This window comes from Coregonus lavaretus (assembly GCF_964263955.1).
Source record: "Coregonus lavaretus genome assembly, chromosome: 7".
Classification (NCBI taxonomy): Eukaryota; Metazoa; Chordata; class Actinopteri; order Salmoniformes; family Salmonidae; genus Coregonus; species Coregonus lavaretus.
The window spans coordinates 5,401,896-5,412,179 of record NC_139994.1 but is presented as its reverse complement, the minus strand read 5'-3'; positions in this window follow the sequence as shown (position 1 = coordinate 5,412,179).

Sequence of the window (10,284 nt, the reverse complement as noted above, 5' to 3'; positions counted from 1 at the left end):
GGCATGCAGGCAAACAGACAGACCGACAGACAGACAACCTGGTACTCCAATTCAAGGTTGTTGATACTGAGCCAGCTTTAACAGGGAAGTGTACCGTGTGTGTGTGTGTGTGTGTGTGTGTGTGTGTGTGTGTGTGTGTGTGTGTGTGTGTGTGTGTGTGTGTGTTGTGTGTGTGTGGTCCCTGACGTCCAGTGCTTGGCCTTGTTCCAGTGTCCGAGAGACACAGTCGATTACCTGGCAGAGTCTCCAGGCTGAGGGATTTATTACAGGGCATGTGGTCAGTATGGGGTTTCAGCTAACAGATTCAACACTCAACATAGGTAGCCTAGCGGTTAAGACCATTGGGCCAATAAGTGAAAAATCGGTCGATGTGCCATTGAGCAAGGCACTTATCTCCAATTGCTCCTGTAAATCACTCTGGACAAGAGCATCTGCTAAATGACTCAAATAAAAAGAAACACAACCACTGTCTGAAATACGTAATACAACACAAGGCCTTGTTTGCTAGGTGGTTGTTGTACAATCATATAGATGGGAGTCAATACTGCAGGTTTGCAATTCATGCTGTATTGGGACATACACTACAAAGGAAAAACCCCAGTCACTTTAGTGGTGGTGGTGGCCTTGATTAGTCCTACTTTAGCAGAGCACCTAGACAGCCATAGCCAGCCACACACACACAGCACTTCCCAGCTCACAGCCACAGCAGAGGTGGCGGCAGGGTTAGCTGAGCTAATGGCATGTCATGTAGCCTTCCCAGACATGAGTGAGCGCGGGAGTCAGACAGCCTACGACACCACCAGCCAGGGAGAAAAAAACTTTAAAAAACAGGGCGATTAGCGTCTGACGGGCTGTTCTACTGTTGTTAACGTCGTGGCTGTGACAGGGTGAGTAGGGTGACAGCATCTGTTGGGAAAGTGACCTGACTTACATTTTAGTCATTTAGCAGATGCTCTTGTCCAGAGCGACTTACATGAGCAATTAGGGTTAAGAGCCTTGCTCAAGGGCACAGACAGATTTTTCATCTAGTCGGCTCGGGGATTTGAACCAGCGATCTTTCGGTTACTTGCCCAAAACTCTTAACCGCTAGGCTACCATACCTGTTCAGGATGGAACGTTACTAAACATTACATAACCTTAATATAAATGATTTATTAGAACAGATATGATTGTCTGTAAGGTATAGACACCCCTGTACTCCGAAAAATCTCCCTCAATGCAGTTGGTCCTCGCCATGCCCAGCCCAGGGCATCCCAGCCATGCTCAGCCATGCCCAGCTCAGCCCAGCCATGCTCAGCCAATGCCCAGCTCAGCCCAGCCCAGCCATGCCCAGCTCAGCCCAGCCCAGCCATGCTCAGCCATTCCCAGCCCAGCCCAGCCCAGCCATGCTCAGCCATGCCCAGCCCAGCCCAGCTGTGCTCAGCCATGCCCTTAGTCGGTTGGAGCTAGCTGACCCGACTTGTGGTGGTGGTGATATTTTCCAGGATGAAGTGTCGGCCAAAGCCAATGATTTGAGCTTTACTACCAAACACAGTCATTTCCATGATGCTCATAGTACAGACTGGCATTGTCCACATCACATCCTGAAACGGGCCAAACTGACTGAATGACTGGCCCTAGGTCCTTGGGCATACTAAGCCAAGTCACAAAAAGACTCAAAGATGTCTGCACTGCCCAGAGTTTTCTTACTAAAGCTGAAGTGATAGTTAAATGATTAAATTAGATGGTGTCTACATGTCTAATTCATTTTGGGATCGAGGCATAGAGCTTGATCTAGACAACAGATGACGTTGAATAAGGACTCATCTCAAGCGCTTTTTAAGTCTGATGTTACTTGTAATTTGTCATCGTCCTCAATACAGACTGATACCCATGTGGTTTAGAGTTTCTACATGTGTACCTGCTCCAGATATAGACTTCTTGTGGAGTGACTGAAGAAAAAAAAGCGGGAGAAGAGAGGAGTGACTAGTGGGGGGGAGAAGAGAGGAGTGACTAGTGGGGGGGAGAAGAGAGGAGTGACTAGTGGGGGGGAGAAAGGGGGAGAAGAGAGGAGTGACTAGTGGGGGGGAGAAGAGAGGAGTGACTAGTGGGGGGGAGAAAGGGGGAGAAGAGAGGAGTGACTAGTGGGGGGGAGAAAGGGGGAGAAGAGAGGAGTGACTAGTGGGGGGGAGAAGAGAGGAGTGACTAGTGGGGGGGAGAAGGGGGGAGAAGAGAGGAGTGACTAGTAGGGGGGAGAAAGGGGGAGAAGAGAGGAGTGACTAGTGGGGGGGAGAAGAGAGGAGTGACTCGTGGGGGGGAGAAGAGAGGAGTGACTAGTGGGGGGGAGAAGGGGGGAGAAGAGAGGAGTGACTAGTGGGGGGGAGAAGAGAGGAGTGACTAGTGGGGGGGAGAAGAGAGGAGTGACTAGTGGGGGGGGAGAAGAGAGGAGTGACTAGTGGGGGGGAGAAGAGAGGAGTGACTAGTGGAGGGGAGAAGAGAGGACTGACTAGTGGGGGGGAGAATAGAGGAGTGACTAGTGGGGGGGAGAAGAGAGGAGTGACTAGTGGAGGGGAGAAGAGAGGAGTGACTAGTGGGGGGAGAAGAGAGGAGTGACTTGTGGGGGGGAGAAGAGAGGAGTGACTAGTGGGGGGGAGAAAGGGGGAGAAGAGAGGAGTGACTAATGGGGGGGAGAAGAGAGGAGTGACTAGTGGGGGGGAGAAGAGAGGAGTGACTAGTGGGGGGAGAAGAGAGGAGTGACTAGTGGGGGGGAGAAGAGAGGAGTGACTAGTGGGGGGGAGAAGGGGGGAGAAGAGAGGAGTGACTAGTGGGGGGGAGAAGAGAGGAGTGACTAGTGGGGGGGAGAAGAGAGGAGTGACTAGTGGGGGGAGAAGAGAGGAGTGACTTGTGGGGGGGAGAAGAGAGGAGTGACTAGTGGAGGGGAGAAGAGAGGAGTGACTAGTGGGGGGAGAAGAGAGGAGTGACTTGTGGGGGGGAGAAGGGGGGAGAAGAGAGGAGTGACTAGTGGGGGGGAGAAGAGAGGAGTGACTAGTGGGGGGGAGAAGAGAGGAGTGACTAGTGGGGGGGAGAAGAGAGGAGTGACTAGTGGGGGGAGAAGAGAGGAGTGACTTGTGGGGGGGAGAAGAGAGGAGTGACTAGTGGAGGGGAGAAGAGAGGAGTGACTAGTGGGGGGAGAAGAGAGGAGTGACTTGTGGGGGGGAGAAGAGAGGAGTGACTAGTGGGGGGGAGAAAGGGGGAGAAGAGAGGAGTGACTAATGGGGGGGAGAAGAGAGGAGTGACTAGTGGGGGGGAGAAAGCAGGCGAAGAGAGGAGTGCCTGTTTTTTAGGGTTTTTTGGTGAGCTCCGAGGAAGGCATATATCGACATCCTCAGGACCTTTTCAAACATTCGAAATTGACGTCTGTTTCTAGTGACCAGGTTGTCTAGATGGCTTGTTCCGATGACTATACTCCTGACTCGAATGGGAGACGAGACAGAAATGGGACAGCCAGTCTGTCAACAGCTTAGGTCTTTTCTACGCAACCAGTGTTTTACTAAACCCACTGCCAGTGTTTTACTAAACCCACAATCCACTGCCAGTGTTTTACTAAACCCAGTGCCAATGTTTTCCTAAACCCACTGCCAGTGTTTTACTAAACCCACTGCCAGTGTTTTACTAAACCCACTGCCAGTGTTTTACTAAACCCACTACCAGTGTTTTACTAAACCCCCCCTACCAGTGTTTTAGTAAACCCACTACCAGTGTTTTACTAAACCCACAATCCACTGCCAGTGTTTTACTAAACCCAGTGCCAATGTTTTCCTAAACCCACTGCCAGTGTTTTACTAAACCCACTACCAGTGTTTTACTAAACCCCCCCTACCAGTGTTTTACTAAACCCACTACCAGTGTTTTACTAAACCCCCCCTACCAGTGTTTTACTAAACCCACTACCAGTGTTTTACTAAACCCACCACCAGTGTTTTACTAAACCCACTACCAGTGTTTTACTAAACCCACTACCAGTGTTTTACTAAACCCACTACCAGTGTTTTACTAAACCCACTACCAGTGTTTTACTAAACCCACTACCAGTGTTTTACTAAACTCACTACCAGTGTTTTACTAAACCCACTACCAGTGTTTTACTAAACCCACTACAAGTGTTTTACTAAACCCACTACCAGTGTTTTACTAAACCCACTGCCAGTGTTTTACTAAACCCACTACAAGTGTTTTACTAAACCCACTACAAGTGTTTTACTAAACCCACTACCAGTGTTTTAGTAAACCCATTGCCAGTGTTTTACTAAACCCACTACCAGTGTTTTACTAAACCCACTACCAGTGTTTTACTAAACCCACTACCAGTGTTTTACTAAACCCACTACCAGTGTTTTACTAAACCCACTACCAGTGTTTTAGTAAACCCACTGCCAGTGTTTTACTAAACCGACTGCCAGTGTTTTACTAAACCCACTACCAGTGTTTTACTAAACCCACTACCAGTGTTTTACTAAACCCACTACCAGTGTTTTACTAAACCCACTACCAGTGTTTTACTAAACCCACTACCAGTGTTTTACTAAACCCACTACCAGTGTTTTACTAAACCCACTACCAGTGTTTTAGTAAACCCACTACCAGTGTTTTAGTAAACCCACTGCCAGTGTTTTACTAAACCCACTACCAGTGTTTTACTAAACCCACTACCAGTGTTTTACTAAACCCACTACAAGTGTTTTACTAAACCCACTACCAGTGTTTTACTAAACCCACTACCAGTGCCTCTTCCATGGTCAAAACCACACAGCAGCAGCCCTATTAATAACCTGGGCAGCCATCTAGCTGTTCAGAACTCAAGCCTCATCCCTCAGCCTAAGGACATGATTTCAGACTGGCTTATACTGTTTTAAATAGTGACTGTTGTAAAGTTCCACACACACACATACACATACACACATAGGGCTAACATGCATGTACATACACACACACACACACATACACTGACGCTGCTCTGGAAACTTCTTTCCATATGATATGCTGCAACCGACAACAACAAAGTGTATCAATGCTACTGTGGAGTCCAGTGCACATCACGTCACATCCTAAAGAATAAATAGTAGAAGAAGTGGTCGTATTGTTCCAGACATAACACTGGCCAGGGTGGGTTTCGCTATTCCACAGATGTTTGTATCAGTGCCGTTTTCCTGTTATTGAATTCCTTTCTTGATGCATATCCTCCGAACGCTGCCTGGTGAGAATCATTGTTGATACCCCCTCGGTCCTCTCGGACCCGCTTGACAGGGGCCCGGGCTCTCTCTCTCTGCGCTAACTGTGTGTGTGTGTGTGTATTTGTGTGTGTGTAAAGGCAGGCAGGACGTGCACACTAGGTCCAGTCATCTTCCTGTCCTTGTACCCTCTGGGGGGTCCACCCTTAGCAAGCGTTCCTCTGCTTGATGACATCACTTGTACTCCTCCCTTTCACCTTCTTGTCACACACACACCTCTCTCCTACCTCTTCTCCTCCTCTCTTTCCTACTCTTCCTTCTTTTCCCCTCCTCTCCTCCTCCTCTCCTCCTCCTCATCTCCTCCTCTTCCTCTTCACCTCCTCCTCTTCTCCTCCTCCACTCTCCTCCTCCACTCTCCTCCTCCTACCTCTTCTCCTTCTCCTTTCCTCCTCTTCTTCTCCTCCTTCTCCTCCTTCTCTTCCCCTCCTCATCCTCCTCCTACCACTTATCCTCCTCCTCTTCCTCTTCCTCCTCCTCCTCCTCCTCCTCCCTCCTTCCCTCCCTCTGCATGTCCCAGGCTTTCAGATTACCAGGCGTGCCACCCCACTGGGCACAGACGTCAATTCAACGTCTATTCCACGTTGGTTCAATGTAATTTCATTGACACAACATTGATTCAACCTGTGTGTGCCCAGTGGGACAGCCCCACATGCTGTCTACCAGTCAGTGTACTATAATCCAGCCAGTGATTATCCTGTTGAACGAGACTAGAGGCTACAATCTGACAATTCAGCCTAAGCTAATGTGCTATCTGTCTTGCCACAGCGTTTTATGTCATACATTAGCATGTTATAGAACATCAACATGAACGCAAGGTTACGGCTAGCTGACAGAGACAACCATTGCGAGAATTACCACGTAGCTCTTTTGTGTTACACAAACTAAAAAGCCTCAAGCCTGGTGTGCTTCTTTCCTTTGGAGCAGTCTCAGTTCCTTCTTCTCCAAAGTGAAATAGCCTTTATAGTCAGACTAAGCACCATTACATTACATTACACAAAGTACCAGAGAGAGGAGGTAGGAGCCGGACTGTTGTTCTTTTAAGCAACGTAATACAATTAGAAGTGAGAAGAACTATGAAACAAGACTTTGATGTCGAGACAGTGGGCTAAAAATAGGAGGGCAGTGGGTTCATTCAGTCAGGGCTTCTCAGTAGTTACCTGTGTGTGTGTGTGTGTGTGTGTGTGTGTGTGTGTGTGTGTGTGTGTGTGTGTGTGTGTGTGTGTGTGTGTGTGTGTGTGTGTGTAACTCCCTCATTAGATATAGGAGCTTTAGCCCCTCAAAGCCTAAAGTTACTGCTGCTGTAAGCCTTCACCTACTTAATCATACTATAGAGATAATATTATCAAATATAAATCAAGGTGCAGAGATGAAAGGGGGAGATATGATTAACATTACATCTAACACCTAACTAAAGATCACATGGAACACCTAACTTGAAGATCACATCTAAAACCTAACTTAAAAATCACATCTAACACCTGACTTAAAGATCACATCTAACACCTAACTTAAAGATCACATCTAACTTAAAAATCACATCTAAAGCCTAACTTAAAGATCACATCTAACACCTAATTTAAAGATCACATCTAACACCTAACTTAAAGATCACATCTAACTTAAAATCACATCTAACTCCTAACTTAAAGATCACATCTAACTTAAAAATTACACCTAACTTAAAGATCACATCTAACACCTAATTTAAAGATCACATCTAACACCTAACTTAAAAATCACATCTAACTCCTAACTTAAAGATCACATCTAACTTAAAAATTACACCTAACTTAAAGATCACATCTAACACCTAATTTAAAGATCACATCTAACACCTAACTTAAAAATCACATCTAAATTAAAAATCACACCTAATTTAAAGATCACATCTAACACCTAATATAAAGATCACATCTAACACCTAACTTAAAGGTCACATCTAACTTAAAAATCACATCTAACACCTACTTAAAGATCACATCTAACTCAAAAATCACATCTATCACCTAACTTACAAATCACATCTAACTCCTAACTTAAAAATCACATCTAACACCTAACTTACAAATCACATCTAACTCCTAACTTAAAAATCACATCTAACTTAAAAATCACATCTAACACCTAACTTAAAAATCACATCTAACACCTAACTTAAAGATCACATCTAACACCTAACTTACAAATCACATCTAACTCCTAACTTAAAAATCACATCTAACTTAAAAATCACATCTAACACCTTACTTATAGATCACATCTAACTCCTAACTTAAAAATCACATCTAACGCCTAACTTAAAAATCACATCTAATGCCTAACTTAAAAATCACATCTAACGCCTAACTTAAAGATCACATCTAACACCTAACTTAAAGATCACATCTAACACCTAATTTAAAGATCACATCTAACACCTAACTTAAAGATCACATCTAACTTAAAAATCACATCTAACTCCTAACTTAAAAATCACATCTAACACCTAACTTACAAATCACATCTAACTCCTAACTTAAAAATCACATCTAACTTAAAAATCACATCTAACACCTAACTTAAAAATCACATCTAACACCTAACTTAAAGATCACATCTAACACCTAACTTACAAATCACATCTAACTCCTAACTTAAAAATCACATCTAACTTAAAAATCACATCTAACACCTTACTTATAGATCACATCTAACTCCTAACTTAAAATCACATCTAACGCTAACTTAAAAATCACATCTAATGCCTAACTTAAAAATCATCTAACGCCTAACATAAAGATCAAATCTAACACCTAACTTAAAGATCACATCTAACACCTAATTTAAAGATCACATCTAACACCTAACTTATAGATCACATCTAACTTAAAAATCACATCTAACTCCTAACTTAAAAGATCACATCTAACTTAAAAATCACACCTAATTTAAAGATACATCCAACACCTAATTTAAAGATCACATCTAACACCTACTTAAAGATCACATCTAAATTAAAAATCACACCTAATTTAAAGATCACATCTAACACCTAATTTAAAGATCACATCTACACCTAACTTAAAGATCACATCTAACTTAAAAATCACATCTAACTCCTAACTTAAAGATCACACTAACTTAAAGATCACATCTAACACCTAACTTAAAAATCACATCTAACACCTAACTTAAACTGTGGCTAACTTAAACTCTCTCTCTCTCTCTCTCTCTCTCTCTCTCTCTCTCTCTCTCTCTCTCTCTCTCTCTCTCTCTCTCTCTCTCTCTCTCTCTCTCTCTTCTCTCTCTCTCTCTCTCTCTCTCTCTCTCTCTCTCTCCTCTCTCTCTCTCTCTCTCTCTCTCTCTCTCTCTCTCTCTCTCTCTCTCTCTCTCTCTCTCTCTCTCTCTCTCTCTCAACCAGGCATGTTCAAGGTTGTTGCAGCGGCTGGTAAGCTACAGTATAGCTGTCACTATTATTACCACTGACTAAATAAACACACAGTTGTAGCCCAATATACGATGGCTCACTCACTGAGGCAGATGGCAACTATTCCAGTTCACTCTGATCCTACTACAGCTTCACCATTATATCGATATGTCAGTTGAGTATACCCTGTAAGGCAACTCCCCTGGGCATTGCTTCCAGGCAACTATACTGCCATTATGGATCTTTCCTCACAATGCAGCACAGAGCCCAGTGAACTCCACAGCACAGTTTCACCCAGTTTCCAAATGTAATTGAAGCATGCTGGGCTCATTGATCCAGCAGTGTGACGCAGGCAGTTTCCCATTCAGTTGAAATCCTTTCCATCCCTATTCAGTGTCACACTGAGCCATTCAGGATTCCACCCATTGATTCCTACACTCCATCGACAACGACAGGACTGGGTGTGGCCAGGCAGATCAGGGAAGCCAATGAATGATAGGGATCATGCAGAAACAATAATCATTATGATAAAACAGAATATGAATACTCCATTAAAATGAAAATATCTCAATATATGATCGCTGATAAAGACCAAGATTTCAGCCTCGATAATTATGTTTTACATAACGGCATAAACCCTGAGTAGCTTTAAAGACACTGGGTTTGGTGAGAAGTGTTATAATGTAGCCTTACTGATGAAAGTGTCCAAATCAACGAAAAAGTGGAATTACCAGTCTGGACCATGCAGTATGTTATCATACAAAGACGTGGAGAAATATAGGTTCACAATCAATAACAGTATTCTACTTTAGTTGGAAAGGTACAGTCTGGTTACTTTGGACATATTGTTCCTCCTGTCCCACTGTCTGAAAACAAGAGCTTTTAATTCAATCAACCCATAAACCCATAAAGATATAATAATAATAATAATAATATGCCATTTAGCAGACGCTTTTATCCAAAGCGACTTACAGTCATGCGTGCATAAATTTTTTGTGTATGGGTGGTCCCGATATCACTGCAACCTCAAAGGAGAGGAGTGTGTGTTTGTGTGTGTGTGTGTGTGCCCGTATGCCGACATCTACTCACAGCCCAGCTGAGAGAGGAATGTTTTTATCTGCTCTCAAAGTGGAAGAAAGCTCTCGAAAGCATGTTGAGTCTGTTTGTTACACAGAGAACACAGAAGTACAGGCTGGTGAATAGAGCTAGCCTGGGGAATAGAGCTAGCCTGGGGAATAGAGCTAGCCTGGTGAATAAAGCTAGCCTGGGGAATAGAGCTAGCCTGGTGAATAAAGCTAGCTGGTGAATAAAGCTAGCCTGGGGAATAGAGCTAGCCTGGTGAATAGAGCTAGCCTGGTGAATAAAGCTAGCCTGGGGAATAAAGCTAGCCTGGGGAATAGAGCTAGCCTGGTGAATAAAGCTAGCCTGGTGAATAAAGCTAGCCTGGTGAATAGAGCTAGCCTGGGGAATAGAGCTAGCCTGGGGAATAAAGCTAGCCTGGTGAATAGAGCTAGCCTGGGGAATAGAGCTAGCCTGGTGAATAGAGCTAGCCTGGGGAATAGAGCTAGCCTGGGGAATAGAGCTAGCCTGGTGAATAGAGCTAGCCTGGGG